Source organism: Dendropsophus ebraccatus, chromosome 2 (assembly GCF_027789765.1).
Source record: "Dendropsophus ebraccatus isolate aDenEbr1 chromosome 2, aDenEbr1.pat, whole genome shotgun sequence".
NCBI lineage: Eukaryota > Metazoa > Chordata > Amphibia > Anura > Hylidae > Dendropsophus > Dendropsophus ebraccatus.
The window spans coordinates 58,469,320-58,484,799 of record NC_091455.1 but is presented as its reverse complement, the minus strand read 5'-3'; positions in this window follow the sequence as shown (position 1 = coordinate 58,484,799).

Below are 15,480 nucleotides of genomic sequence, written 5' to 3'. Positions count from 1 at the left end.
AGATGCAGAGGAGTATATACCGGGGAGAGGAGTAGATGCAGAGGTGTATGTACCGGGGAGAGGAGTAGATGCAGAGGTGTATGTAATGAGGAGAGGAGTAGATGCAGGGGTGTATATACCGGGGAGAGGAGTAGATGCAGAGGGGTATGTACTAAGGACAGGAGAACACGCAGAGGTGTATGAACCGCGGAGAGGAGTAGATGCAGAGGTGTATGTACTGAGGAGAGGAGTAGATGCAGAAGTCAGTGGCGGATTAAATGTACCCCGGGCCCCGGGCTGTCCACCCAACCTGCCCCCCCCCCCCCCCCAGTCAATTCGCCCACATTATAATCTGCTACTGCGTCCCCCCCCCCCACCCCCCACTGTCCCCAATAAACACTGCCTGCCTCCCCTCCCTGCTGGCCCCAATAAACATAATGTTTGGTCCCTTGCTGCTACCCCCAGTAAGCATTGCCCACCCCACCTCCACTGCCCCCAATAAACATATCGCCACCTCACCTGGTCCCCTGATGTTGCCCCCCCCCCCCAAGGTCACAGCAGCACAGAGGATGTCAGGAGAGGAGGGTGCTGATCTTATAGGAGAGGACCGAGCAGCACAGAGGATGTCAGGAGAGGAGGGTGTTGATCTATAGGGGAGGTCCCAGCAGCACAGAGGATGTCAGGAGAGGAGGGTGCTGATCTATAGGGGAGGTCCCAGCAGCACAGAGGATGTCAGGAGAGGAGGGTGCTAATCCTATAGGAGATAGTCCCCCTTTATAGATGGTCTCCCTCTTTCCCCCTCTATAGATGGTCCCCCCTCTTTCCCCCCTCTTATAGATGGTCCCCCTCTTTCCCCCCTTATAGATGGTCCCCCTCTTTCCCCCCTTATAGATGGTCCCCCTCTTTCCCCCCTTATAGATGGTCCCCCTCTTCCCCCCTTATAGATGGTCCCCCTCTTTCCCCCTCTAGAGATGGTCCCCCTCTTTCCCCCCTTATAGATGGTCCCCCTCTTCCCCCCTCTATAGATGGTCCCCCTCTTTCCCCCCTTATAGATGGTCCCCCTCTTTCCCCCTCTATAGATGGTCCCCCTCTTTCCCCCCTTATAGATGGTCCCCCTCTTTCCCCCCTTATAGATGGTCCCCCTCTTTCCCCCTCTATAGATGGTCCCCCTCTTTCCCCCTCTATAGATGGTCCCCCTCTTCCCTCTCCCCCCTTATAGCTGGTCCCCCTCTTTCCCCCCTTATAGCTGGTCCTCCTTTCCCCCCTTATAACTGGTCCCCCTCTTCCCTCTCCCCCCTTATAGCTGGTCCCCCTCTTCCCTCTCCCCCTTATAGCTGGTCCTCCTTTCCCCCCTTATAGATGGTCCCCCTCTTCCCCCCTTATAGATGGTCCCCCTCTCCCCCCCCCTTATAGATGGTCCCCCTCTTCCCCCCTTATAGATGGTCCCCCTCTTTCCCCCCTTATAGATAGTCCCCCTCTCCCCCCTCCCTTATAGATGGTCCCCCTCTCCCCCCTCCCTTTATAGATGGTCCCCCTCTCCCCCCCCCTTATAGATGGTCCCCCTCTTCCCCCCCTTATAGATGGTCCCCCTCTTTCCCCCCTTATAGATAGTCCCCCTCTCCCCCCCTTATAGATGGTCCCCCTCTTTCCCCCTTATAGATAGTCCCCCTCTCCCCCCTCCCTTATAGCTGGTCCCCCTCTTTCCCCCCCCTTTATAGCTGCCCCCCCTTTCCCCCCCTTTATAGATGCCCCCCAGTGAGTAAATAACACAAAAATAACAAAATATAACTCACCTACCCTGCGTTCCCCCGTCGATCCTCTCTCCTTCTGCAGTCTCCATCTGATGCGCGGCTGCCGGGGTTGTCCGGTCCTCTCCCCGGCAGCACGCGCATCACACAGCTCCTAGTGCCGCCTGGGCCCTGACTTCCGGTACGTGCGCTCCCAGTACCGGAAGTCAGGGCCCCAGGCGGCACTAGGAGCTGTGTGATGCGCGCGCTGCCGGGGAGAGGACCGGACACCCCCGGCAGCCGCGCATCAGACGGAGGCAGCCGGAGACTCTTGTGACCGCAAGCGAAACAATGCTTGCGGTCACAAGAGTGCAGTGGCGAGGGGGCCTCCCGGGCGGCATTATAATGTGGGCGGCAAGGCATGGGCCCCCCCGGAGCCTCGGGCCCCGGGCGGCCGCCCAAACCGCCTACATTATAATCCGCCATTGGCAGAAGTGTATGTATCGGGGAGAGGAGTAGATGCAGAGGGGTATGTATCGGGGAGAGGAGTAGATGCTGAGGTGTATGTACTGAGGAGAGGAGTAGATGCTGAGGTGTATGTACTAAGGAGAGGAGAACATGCAGAGGTGTATGTACCGGGGAGAGGAGTAGATGCAGAGGTGTATGTACTGAGGAGAGGAGTAGATGCAGAAGTGTATGTATCGGAGAGAGGAGTAGATGCAGAGGGGTATGTATCGGGGAGAGGAGTAGATGCTGAGGTGTATGTACTAAGGAGAGGAGAACATGCAGAGGTGTATGTACCGGGGAGAGGAGAACATGCAGAGGTGTATGTACCGGGGAGAGGAGTAAATGCAGAGGTGTATGTACTGAGGAGAGGAGTAGATGCAGAAGTGTATATACCGGGGAGAGATGTAGATGCAGAGGTGTATGTACCAGGGAGAGGAGTCGATGCAGGGGTATATGTACAGAAGAGAGGAGTCGATGCAGAGGTGTATGTACCTGGGAGAGGCGTAGATGCAGGGGTGTATGTACCAGGGAGAGGAGTCGATGCAGAGGTGTATGTACCTGGGAGAGGAGTAGATGCAGGGGTGTATGTCCCGGGGAGAGGAGTAGATGCAGAGGTTTAAGTACCTGGGAGAGGAGTAGATGCAGAGGTGTATGTACTGAGGAGAGGAGTAGATGCAGAGGTGTATGTACCGAGGAGAGGAGTAGATGCAGGGGTGTATGTACCGGGGAGAGGAGTAGATGCAGGGGTGTATGTACCGTGGAGAGGAGTAGATGCAGGGGTGTATATACCGGGGAGAGGAGTAGATGCCGGGGTGTATATACCGGGGAGAGGAGTAGATGCAGAGGTGTATGTACCCAGGGAAAGGAGTAGATGTAGAGGTGTATGTACAGAAGAGAGGAGTAGATGCAAAAGTGTATGTACCGGGGAGAGGCATAGATGCATAGGTGTATGTAACGGGGAGAGGAGTCGATGCAGGGGTATATGTACAGAAGAGAGGAGTCGATGCAGAGGTGTATGTACCTGGGAGAGGAGTAGATGCAGGGGTGTATGTCCCGGGGAGAGGCAGGGGTGTATGTCCCGGGAGAGGAGTAGATGCAGAGGTGTATGTACCTGGGAGAGGAGTAGATGCAGAGGTTTAAGTACCTGGGAGAGGAGTAGATGCAGAGGTGTTTCTACTGAGGAGAGGAGTAGATGCAGAGGTGTATGTACCGAGGAGAGGAGTAGATGCAGGGGTGTATGTACCGGGGAGAGGAGTAGATGCAGGGGTGTATGTACCGGGGAGAGGAGTAGATGCAGGGGTGTATATACCGGGGAGAGGAGTAGATGCAAAAGTGTATGTACCGGGGAGAGGAGTAGATACAGAGGTGTATGTACCCAGGGAAAGGAGTAGATGCAGAGGTGTATGTACAGAAGAGTGGAGTAGATGCAGAGGTGTATGTACCCAGGGAAAGGACTTTATGCAGAGGTGTATGTACCCAGGGAGAGGAGTAGATGCAGAAGTTTATGTACCCGGGGAGAGGAGTAGATGCAGAACTGTATGTACCAGGGAGAGGAGTAGATGCAAGGGTGTATGTACCGGGGAGGGGAGTAGATGCAGAAGTGTATGTACCGGGGAGAGGAGTAGATGCAGGGGTGTATATACCGTGGAGAGGAGTAGATGCAGAGGTGTATGTACCGGGGAGAGGAGTAGATGCCGGGGCGTATATACCGGGGAGAGGAGTAGATGCAAAAGTGTATGTACCGGGGAGAGGAGTAGATGCAGAGGTGTATGTACCCAGGGAAAGGAGTAGATGCAGAGGTGTATGTACAGAAGAGAGGAGTAGATGCATAGGTGTATGTACCCAGGGAAAGGACTGTATGCAGAGGTGTATGTACCCAGGGAAAGGACTGTATGCAGAGGTGTATGTACCCAGGGAGAGGAGTAGATGCAGAACTGTATGTACCAGGGAGAGGAGTAGATGCAGGGGTGTATGTACCGGGGAGAGGAGTAGATGCAGAAGTGTATGTACCGGGGAGAGATGTAGATGCAGGGGTGTATGCACCGGGGAGAGGAGTAGATGCAGGGGTGTATGTACAGGAGAGAGGAGTAGATGCAGAGGTGTATGTACCGGGGAGAGGAGTAGATGCAGAGTGTATGCACCGGGGAGGGGAGTAGATGCAGAGGTTTAAGTACCCAGGGAGAGGAATGTATGCAGAGGTTGATGTACCCAGGGGGAGGAGTAGATGCAGAGGTGTATGTACCAGAGAGGAGTAAATGCAGAGGTTTATGTACCGGGGAGAGGAGTAGATGTAGAGGTGTATGTACCCAGGGGGAGGAGTAGATGCAGAGGTGTATGTACCGGGGAGAGGAGTAGATTCAGAGGTGTATGTACCGAAGAGAGGGGTAGATGCAGAGGTGTATGCACCAGAAAGGAGTAGATGCAGAGGTGTATGTCCTGAGGAGAGGAGTAGATGCAGAGGTGTAAGTACCGAGGAGAGGAGTAGATGCAAAGTTGTATGTACCATAGAGGTAGTAGATGCAGAGGTGTATGTACCCGGGGGATAGAGTAGATGCAGAGGTGTATGTACCAGAGAGGAGTAGATGCAGAGGTGTATGTACCAGTGGTGGTGTTGTTGGGGAGTAGATGCAGAGGTGTATGTTACCAGGGGAGGAGTAGATGCAGAGGTGTTTGTACCGGGGAGAGGAGTAGATGCAGAGGTGTATGTACCAGTGGTGGTGTTGGTGGGGAGTAGATGCAGAGGTGTATGTTACCGGGGGGTGGAGTAGATGCAGAGCTGTATGTATTGGGGGTGGAGTAGATGCAGAGGTGTATGTAACAGGGAGAAGAGTAAATGCATAGGTGTATGTACCCTAGGGGAGTGTGCAATAAATTGGTGCTTTTATTAGCAACAAGAGTCCCTATTCCTGCACCAAGGCTTTAAGGTTGATCCAATTGGTAGATGTAAGTTGGTTTACTCTGGGCATGCTCATTGTGATAGATGACAATTGTGGGATCACAAGCCGGGCTGCGGTACTTCTGCTCAATACAAACGCTTCATAGAGTTGTGCCTAGTTCAGCACTACAATACAGTGTGTGTCTAGTATCTCCCCTCTACAGTACAGTGTGATACTACATGTCCTGTACTGCTGTGTGTGTCTAGTATCTCCTCTCTACAGTACAGTATGATACTACATGTCCTGTACTGCTGTGTGTGTCTAGTATCTCCTCTCTACAGAACAGTGTGATACTACATGTCCTGTACTGCTGTGTGTCTAGTATCTCCTCTCTACAGTACAGTATGATACTACATGTCCTGTACTGCTGTGTGTGTCTAGTATCTCCTCTCTACAGTACAGTGTGATACTACATGTCCTGTACTGCTGTGTGTGTCTAGTATCTCCTCTCTACAGTACAGTGTGATACTACATGTCCTGTACTGCTGTGTGTGTCTAGTATCTCCTCTCTACAGAACAGTGTGATACTACATGTCCTGTACTGCTGTGTGTGTCTAGTATCTCCTCTCTACAGAACAGTGTGATACTACATGTCCTGTACTGCTGTGTGTCTAGTATCTCCTCTCTACAGTACAGTGTGACACTACATGTCTTGTACTGCTGTGTGTGTCTAGTATCTCCTCTCTACAGTACAGTGTGATACTACATATTCTGTACTGCTGTGTGTCTACTTTCTAGAGTGGTGGTGTTTCTAAAAGAAATCATCTCTGTTTCCCCATCAACATGACGGCACCATGGAGAGAGGGACCCTGCCCCCAGGGACAGGAAACTTAGAGTATAAAAAGTTTAGGCCCTCCTCTCATCCTCAGTGGTTTCCTGTCCCTGACGGGAGACCTGGAGTACAGAGGCTCATTGAGTCTCCATAACAAGTTTACCGGGGCCTCTCTCCTGCTGGTGCCTCCCTAGTTGGGGTATGCAGAAGAGGTCCAATGGGGATGCAGTGGCCTCCCAAGAAGACCGAGTCACCATTCCTCCCGGACACGGTGTCGTCTTGAGGCCGAGGACCGGACAGCCTGCGGGCTCATGGCAGCTCAGGGACGCTGCGGGGGAGTAACACGCGCAACGGAGCGTGCAGGTATACACCCACACTACTTCCGGTTCAGGGGCCGGGATTCCCTATTGGCGCGGGGCAGTGATGTCGCGTGGGAATCCGGGCCAGGACGCGCCGGAAGTGACGTGGCACGCCGGCCGGGTACTTCCGGGCTGGTGTCCGCAGATCTTCGGCGGCGGTGAGTCGGCCAGCGCTCGTGGCTAGAGACAGCAGCAGGAGCAGCAGCCATGAGCTCCAGCAGCGAACGAAGGAGTCATCCGGTGCAGCGTCATCCAGGGTATCGGCCATTCTTCTCCTTCGGTTGGGGGTGGTGAGATGACTTTTGTTTTCCTCTGTATCATACATTTATGGGCTTTCATTATGATTATTTATAGGATGAAAGTTCCAGGCGCTCAAGGTCTTCTAGGCATAGAGAGTGCAGGATTTGTAGAGACAAATTGAAGTCTGATTACAACAAGCCCACATGTGAAGATTGTATTTCTAGAATGGTTAGGGCTGAAGTCCCTTCTATGGAATCTATTATCATCTGTAAAAGATATCATTAAGAATGAAATTCAGAATTCTTTGAAAGATATTGTACCTTCCCCTGCTCCTCCTCTCCCGCTACCAACAATTATGCCTACGCCTCCTTTAGATGAGGAAGTGCCAGGTCCCTCCAGAGCTCCACTGGAAGTTTTTGGTGGAGCTGAAGAAGAGGGACTAGTAACTAAAGAAGGTTCAGGAGCAGAGGACTCTGACTTCTCGGATTCAGATATTGGGGGGAAGCCTCTTTTTTCTATTGAAGATATCAGTGCTCTGGTGAAAGAGGTTAGAGCTACTATGGAGTTGGAAGAAGTTAGAGAACCTAAAACCGTGCAGGATATAATGTTTGGAGGGCTAGACACTAAGAAGCAAAGAGTTTTTCCCGTGCATAGAACCACTTATTGCAAGAGAGTGGAAAAAAACTGAAAAAAGGGCGTTTATTCCTAGAGCAGTTAAAAGGAAATATCCGTTTGACGAATCAGAGAATCCTTCTTGGGATAAACCTCCTAGCATTGATGTTTCCATAGCCAAAATGTCCAGAAAAGGAGCCTTACCTTTTGAAGACCTAGGAACTTTAAAGGATCCTTTAGATAAGAGGGCAGATGCTTTTTTAAAGAAATCTTTTGAAGCTTCCACAGCCTCTTTTAAACCCAATATCGCAAGCACATGAGTAGCCAGGTCTATTATGGTATGGCTCAGTAACTAGAACAGGACTTACAAGCAGGAGAATCAGGAGAGAAACATTTACCCATGTTAAAAAAAATCGGCTGCTTACCTTTCAGATGCTTCAACTGACGCCTTACGCTTCTCGGCTCGTTCAGCAGCTTTATCCAATTCGGCCAGGAGAGCCCTATGGCTAAAAAATTGGTCAGGGGAACCAGCCTCAAAGGCAAAGTTATGTGGTATACCATGTGAAGGCAATTATTTGTTTGGTTCTTTTCTAGATGACCTTCTAGCCAAAGCGTCAGACAGAAAGAAGGGTTTTCCCTATTCCTCACAAAGGAGTCACTACCAGTCCTTTCGGAACAAGGGAAAAGGTGGATTCCAGAGGAAAGGGTCAGAAACCTCCGGAAAAGGGAAAGGTAAAGCCAGGGGGTATATGTTCTCTCAAAAGACCGACAATTCCAAAAAGCCCTCTGCCCAGTGACGCCAGGCCACGAGTGGGGGGCTGGCTGGGTCAGTTTGCTCAGGAATGGGAAAAAATCTGCGGCAGTTCCTGGGTTCTGCAGTCCATTCGAGAGGGAGTAAGCATAGACTTCCTTTCATTGCCTCCCACTCGTTTTATAATAACAAAAAGTCACTCGGGGGAAAAGGGCCAACAACTATTAGAGACAGAGGTCAGGACGTTCATGGAGAAGGGAGTTCTTATACCTGTACCAGAGGGAGAAGAGATACAAGGCTTTTATTCAACCTTGTTCCTAATAAAAAAAAAACCAGACAAATCCTACCTAGTTATCATAAACCTAAAACCGTTGAATCAATTCGTAAGATACCAACGATTCAAAATGGAGACGATAAAAAGCACGGTAAATCTTTATTTAAATTGTTCTATGGCATCCATCGATCTAAGAGATGCCTACCTACACCTACCAATCCATCAAAAATTTCAAAAGTACCTGAGAATAGCAATCTGGATAAACAACGTGCTCCTACACCTGCAGTTCAGAGCCTTACCATTTGGGATATCAATCGCTCCGAGAGTTTTCACAAAGATCATTGCGGAAATGGCAGCTCACATAAGAGAAGAGGAGGGGTTGTTCATTCCGTATCTGGACGATTTTCTGCTAGTGGCGGAAAACAGCGACAAACTGCAGATTATGATAAAAAGAGTCCTATCCATTCTACAGAACCTGGGCTGGATCATAAACGAAAAAAAAATTCTCTCTAGTGCCTGCAACGAAGAAGAAGTTTCTAGGAATAATACTGGACTCAGTAATACAGAAGTCTTTTTTACCAGAAGAGAAAATTCAGAAGCTGCAGGAGGCAGTAAGATCACTGATTCAAAATCCGAGAACGTCCATAAGGAACAGTATGTCCTTGTTGGGTCTTTTTACAGCCGCCATTCCGGCAGTGCCCTGGGCTCAATATCACTCCAGGCCTCTGCAGGCAGAGCTATTGTCCATATGGGATGGCTCCCCTACAGACCTCGACAGAAAAGTCGTCCTGTCTCAAGGAACTATAGACAGCTTTTCATGGTGGCTTACAGGAATAAATTTATCGTCAGTACTGAGTTGGGTTAACAAATCCCTTAAAGTTATTACCACCAATGCCAGTCCCTGGGGATGGGGAGCACATCTGGATCAACGCAATTTCCAGGGCCCCTGGTTGGAACAACATACCTATGGGTCTTCAAATCAAAAAGAATTTGCTGCGGTTTACCAGGCTCTGTTAGCAGCAAAGAAATTCATTTGTAAAACTGACGTAAAGATTATGTCAGACAATTCCACTACAGTTTCAGTAATTAATAGACAGGGTACAACTAGAAGTCAGGGATTGCTTAACCTGTCTTGTGATATTTTTTCATTTGCAGAAAACAACTTGTTAAGTCTCTCAGCAGTGCACTTGAAAGGGATCATGAACACGAGGGCAGACTTCCTGAGCCGCCACCAATTACACCAATGAGAATGGCAGCTGAACCCCACAGTATTCCGAATGATAACAGATCTATGGGGGGTACCAGTCGTGGACTTGTTCGCAACACGGCAGAACAGGCAAGTCAAGCTTTTTCTTTCATTGTCCCCAGCAGACCGGCCCCTAGGAGTAGATGCATTAGCTCACTACTGGTCATGGAGCCTTATGTACGCCTTCCCTCCGCTGGCCCTCATTTCTCGGGTTTTGAGGAAAATCAGACAAGACAAAGCCAAGTTAATTCTAATAGCACCCTTCTGACCTCGCAGGGCATGGTTGTTGTCTCTTCAGAGTCTGTCAGTAACGGACCCGTGGGTGCTTCCAGATCAGGAAGATCTTCTTTTTCAGGGGCCCATCTTGCATCCCAGTGTGAAGCAGCTGCATCTGACGGCATGGCTTTTGAGCGGATGATCCTTAAGACTCATGGCCTTTCTGATACAGTAATTTCCACTCTACAGAAAAGTAGAAAGGCGGTAACATATAAAATCTACTTTAGGATCTGGCAAACTTTTTTCTCCTTTTTGGGTCCCAGTAATATAGACTTACATAAACCAAATATTGCCCAAATTTTGGACTTTTTACAAAAAGGGCTAGAAAAAGGGCTAAAACCAGCCACATTAAAAGTTCATGCTTCAGCACTGGGGGCATTATACAACCAACAAGTGGCATGTCATCCATGGGTCATGAGATTCTTTAAAGCTGCAGCTAGATTCTCCACCAGTTAGCTGTGCCGTCCCTCCATGGGATTTAAATTTAGTCCTAAAAAGCCTAACAGATGCTCCGTTTGAGCCCCTTACTGAAATTTCACTAAAAAACGACATTAAAAACAGCTCTTTTAGTTGCAGTTACCTCTGACAGGAGGGTAGGAGAATTGGCAAATCTGTCCTGTTGTGAACCTTATACAAAAATTTTATCGGACAGAATAGTTTTTAAGCCCGATCCAGCCTCCCAAAGGTAGTGACTAATTTTCACAAATCTCAGGACATTGTTTTGCCATCTTTTTGCGAGAACCCATCTAATGATAAAGAAAAAGAATTCCATTGTCTAGACGTTAGATGAGTTGTTTTGCAATACCTGGAGTCTACCAGACAATTTAGGAAGTCAAGATCACTGTTCATACAGTTTTCTGGAGCCAATAAGGGATGTAAGGCAAGCAGTGGCTCCATTTCCAGATGGATAAGACAGGCCATATGTTCTTGTTACTCTGTGGCTGGGGTTCCTCCACCAGTTAGGCTTTGAGCTCACTCCACCCGGGCAATAGCAACTTCCTGTGCAGAGAGGAGTGACGCTTCTATTTCTCAGATTTGTAGGGCGGCGGTTTGGTCTTCACCCCACACTTTCTTCCGGCACTATAGATTAGATCTATCTGATTCATCGGGTGTTGCCTTTGGTAGGAAAGTCTTACAGGCCATTGTCCCCCCCTAGTGTGTTTCTTCTCTGGTATTCTCTCCATGGTGCCGTCATGTTGATGGGGAAAACAGAAATTACTCACCGATAATGATGTTTCCTCGAAACATGAGGGCACCACCACATTCCCACCCTTTTTGGTGTTATCTCACACTATTTCACGTAGGTGTGCAAAAAAAAAATATATATATATTATTATTAGTTGGTGAAGGTGTTGTATTGTTATCTTTGTACTAACCATGGCTCTCTTCGGTCTCTGTAAATCACTGAGGATGAGAGGAGGGCCTAAACTTTTTATACTCTAGGTTTCCTGTCCCTGGGGGCGGGGTCCCTCTCTCCATGGTGCCGTCATGTTTCGAGGAAACATCATTATCGGTGAGTAATTTCTGTTTACTCTACTCCTGGATAACCCCTTTAATTAGAGGTTGTAGTACACTTTGAGTGCTCGACTAAACCAAGTAAACCGTAGAGGTCCCTTCCACTCATTACATAGCCATGTCATGAGTCCATGGGACGAGCGGAAGTACAAGCGGAGACCACACGGCGGAATCTGCTTGAGCTCTCCACGCGGATTCCGTATTGTGCAAATACACATTCTGTCTTTCCTGCAGCCTTCCAGTTGTTGCAAGACTACAATCCCCATCATGCCTGGACAGGTGGTTCCACATCACTGTTCTACACACTCCTCTAGCATCCTCTTCTGTCAGCACACAACTCTATTCTAGACTGCAAAGTACAAAGTCACACAGAGGGTTAACCCTCCCTCCTCCCATAGCAGCTTTGTTACACTGGATTCCTCCCCCTTGGAGGAGACACAATCAGCAGTAACTTGGACCATAACCTCAGCACGCTGTACACACGTGACCCGGAAATACACACAGGAACATTCTTAGTGCATGGCAGCCAGAGTCTGGTGCTGACATCCACACACAGCATGCTGGTAACCCCCGCCCCTCCATGTATTCCAGCTGGCCCTGCCTCTCGCCCTGTAGTTTTTTTAACCTCTTCTTTGTCTTTTTGTTCTTCAGTAGTGTCCATTATATACTGTATCTGATTATACACAGATATAACATTGTTCTGTACACATTGGTATAAGTTTCTTTATTGCACAAAGAGTTTTATTAATGGGTAAAGTAACCAAACCAAACTGCCCCTTTCAATTTTGAAGGAAATTTATATATTTCTTTACTGGTTTCAGCACTGTTGAAGAGTATGCGGGCACATCATCGATGTAGCCAAAAAACAAGAGCTGGCAGGGATTAGAGATGAGCCCAGCTCGAGCATGCTTGAGTCTGATCGGCATTTCAATACCAGTGGCTGAAGAAGTTGGATGCAGCCCTAGGGAGTCCTGGAAAACATGAATACATCCTATGTCCTGGAAAACGTACACTGCCTTGGGCTGCATCCAATTTGTTCAGCCACTGTATTCAAATGCAGAATGATTTGACTTGAGCATACTCTAGTTGCGTTGGGATCAGTGGAAAGAAGGTGCTGGAACTTCAGGGGATTAATCAGGTGAGTAAAGGTTTGTTATTTTACAAATTTCCTTCATATTGCTCAATATTTATGATCTTGGAAAGTCCCTTTAATAGACTGTAAGAGATTAGATTGCTGAACCGTTGTCTCTAGTTCACACAGAAGAATTGCTGGGCAAATTTCAGGTTGTGGAAACAAAACAAATGGAGGAAAAAAGAACCCCCAGCCTCTCCGTATTTAACAACATGAAATGGCTCATAAGTGATGTATAGAGATGAGCGAACTTTTCAAAAGTTCGGTCTGACCAGACTTTTGGATTTTTTCAGAAAGTTCGGTTTGACCAAATTTCGGATTTCATAGTTTAACCCCTTAAGGACAGAGCCTGAAATGGCCTTAAGGACAGGGACAATTGTCACTTTAGCGTTTTCGTTTTTTCCTCCTCTCCTTCTAAGACCTCTTTTCCACCTACCGGGCCATGTGAGGGCTTGTTTTTTTCAGGAGCAGCTGTACTTTGTAATGGCATCTTTCAATCAACTGAATGACGGAACCCCCAAAATATCACTTATGGGGTGAACTTGGGTCAAAAAATGCGATTCGGCAAATTTTGGGGGGCTTCTATGTTTACGTAATGCACTTTGTGGTAAAACTGGCACTTTTCCTTTATTCTATAGGTCGGTCTGAACACGGTGATATGCAGGTTAACTAGGTTTTCTTACGTTTTACTATTTTTATTAGCAGTAAAACTTTTCTTTTGCAAATAGGCATATTTAAAATGGTCTTATTGTGACTCCTATAGCGCATTTATTATTTCACCTATGGGGTGTCATTTTTTGCGTCATGATCTCTAGTTTTTATTAGTAACATTTTTTTCTAGATCAAATGTATTGATCGCTTTTTATTAAATTTTTTATACATAAAATGTCTTTAAAAAAAAGCAATCTCTGCGTATTTTTACCGCTTTTTTTCACACCATTCACTGTGCGGGAAAAATATTGTTTTATTTTAATAGATCGGACAATTACGCACGCTACGGTGTATAATATGTTAATTAACTTTTATTACTTTTTATGTGTTTTATGTATGCAATGGGAAGGGGGGGTGATTTACACTTTTATTGGGGGAGGGGCTTTGGGGCACTTTGTAAAACATTTATTTATTTTTTTTACACTTTTATAGTTCCCTTAGGGAACTATCACTTTCATATATTAGATCAGTAACACTGATCCCTGCTATGCCATAGCATTGCAGGGATCAGTGTTATCTGTGACCTTCTGATTCAGCCTGCCTGTGGCCTGTGCCTTTCCAGATGCTCCGGTCACTTATACTTAAACGCTGCGGCGTTTAAGGGGTTAATGGCGGTCGGCCCGCCATTGAGGGTGAGGGCCTGGCTGCAGATAGCCTCACCCATAGCCCGAGACCTCACCAGGGCGTACATTTACGTCCTCCTGCGTTAAGTCCCAGGCAGTGAGGGCGTAAATGTACGCCCGTTGTCGTTAAGGGGTTAAAGCATCTATATGATACGGGGGTAGTGTATTTGGTTGAATTTAGGGCTCTACATGTCAGTAACATCGTTTTCTTTTTGATATCTCAAAGTCATTTTTTTTTTTTTTTTTTTACTTCAATATTCACCATTACAGGGTCTATGAAGGAAACTCACCATTGCTGGGTCTATGCAGGAAAAAGGTCACAAATGCAGTGAAGGAGCAGCAGTAGTCATTGGAGGCCAGTGGAGGTCCAGCAATAGTCATTTGAGGCCAGTCAGGAGCAGCAGTAGTCAACATGGAAGCCAGGCAGGAGCAGCAGTAGCCAACATGGAGGACAGATAGGAGCAACAGTAGCCAACATGGAGGCCAGGCAGGAGCAGCAGTAGCCAACATGGAGGCCAGGCAGGAACAACAGTAGTCAACATGGAGGGCAGGCAGGATCAGCAGTAGCCAACATGGAGGCCAGGCAGGATCAGCAGTAGCCAACATGGAGGCCAGGCAGGATCAGCAGTAGCCAACATGGAGGCCAGGCAGGATCAGCAGTAGCCAACATGGAGGCCAAGCAGGAGCAGCAGTAGCCAACATGGAGGCCAGGCAGGAGCAGCAGTAGTCAAAATGGATGCCAGTTAAGTCCCAGCAGTAGTGAACATGGAGGCAAGGGCGGGCACAGCAGTAGTCAACCTGGATGCCAGTTAAGGCCCAGCAGTAGCCAACAAGGAGGGCAGGCAGGATCCGCAGTAGCCAACATGGAGGCCAGGCAGGATCAGCAGTAGCCAATATGGAGGCCAGGCAGGAACAACAGTAGTCAACATGGAGGCCAGGCAGGAGCAACAGTGGTCAACATGGAGGGCAGGCAGGAGCAGCAGTAGCCAACATGGAGGCCTGGCAGGAGCAACACTAGTCAACATGGAGGACAGGCAGGATCAGCAGTAGCCAACATGGAGGCCAGGCAGGGTCAGCAGTAGCCAACATGGAGGCCAGGCAGTAGCAGCAGTAGTCAACATGGAGGCAAGGGCAGGCACAGCAGTAGTCAACCTGGATGCCAGTTAAGGCCCAGCAGTAGTCAACATGGAGGCAAGGGCAGGCACAGCAGTAGTCAACATGGATGCCAGTTAAGGCCCAGCAGTAGCCAATTATGAGGCCAGTGAATTCCCAGCAGTAGCCAAGATGGAGGCCAGGGCAGGAGTAGCAGTTGTAATGAGGTGACATGTGCAGCAGAAGCAGAATAATGAGGTCCATGGACAGGCGAGAGGTAGCAGGGCAGCAGGAATGGTGGAATGACCAGTAAGGTCTAGTTCACATATAGGCCATAATAGATGCAGAAAAGGTCCTACATCTTGGTGACAACAGGACCAAATCCTACTCTGTGGTATCAGGAGCAGGTGTCACAAAGTCCTTATCTATCCATGTGGCGTTCATTTTGATAAAAGTCAGACGTTCCACACTATCACAGGACAATCTGGTTCTCCTGGGACTGACAATATGACCTGCTGCACTGAAAACTCGCTCAGATGACACACTGCTGGCCAGACAGGAGAGTATGTCCAAAGCAAGTTCAGCGAGTTGTGGCCAGACATCTAATTTTCCCACCCAGTAGTCCAGGGGTTCAGGGACGTTAGGTGGCAACGTAGAGTCCAAAAACACCTGGACTTGCTGTTTGAGGTGTGCCGCCATGTCCTGCTGCTGTGTGGGTGCTCCTGTTA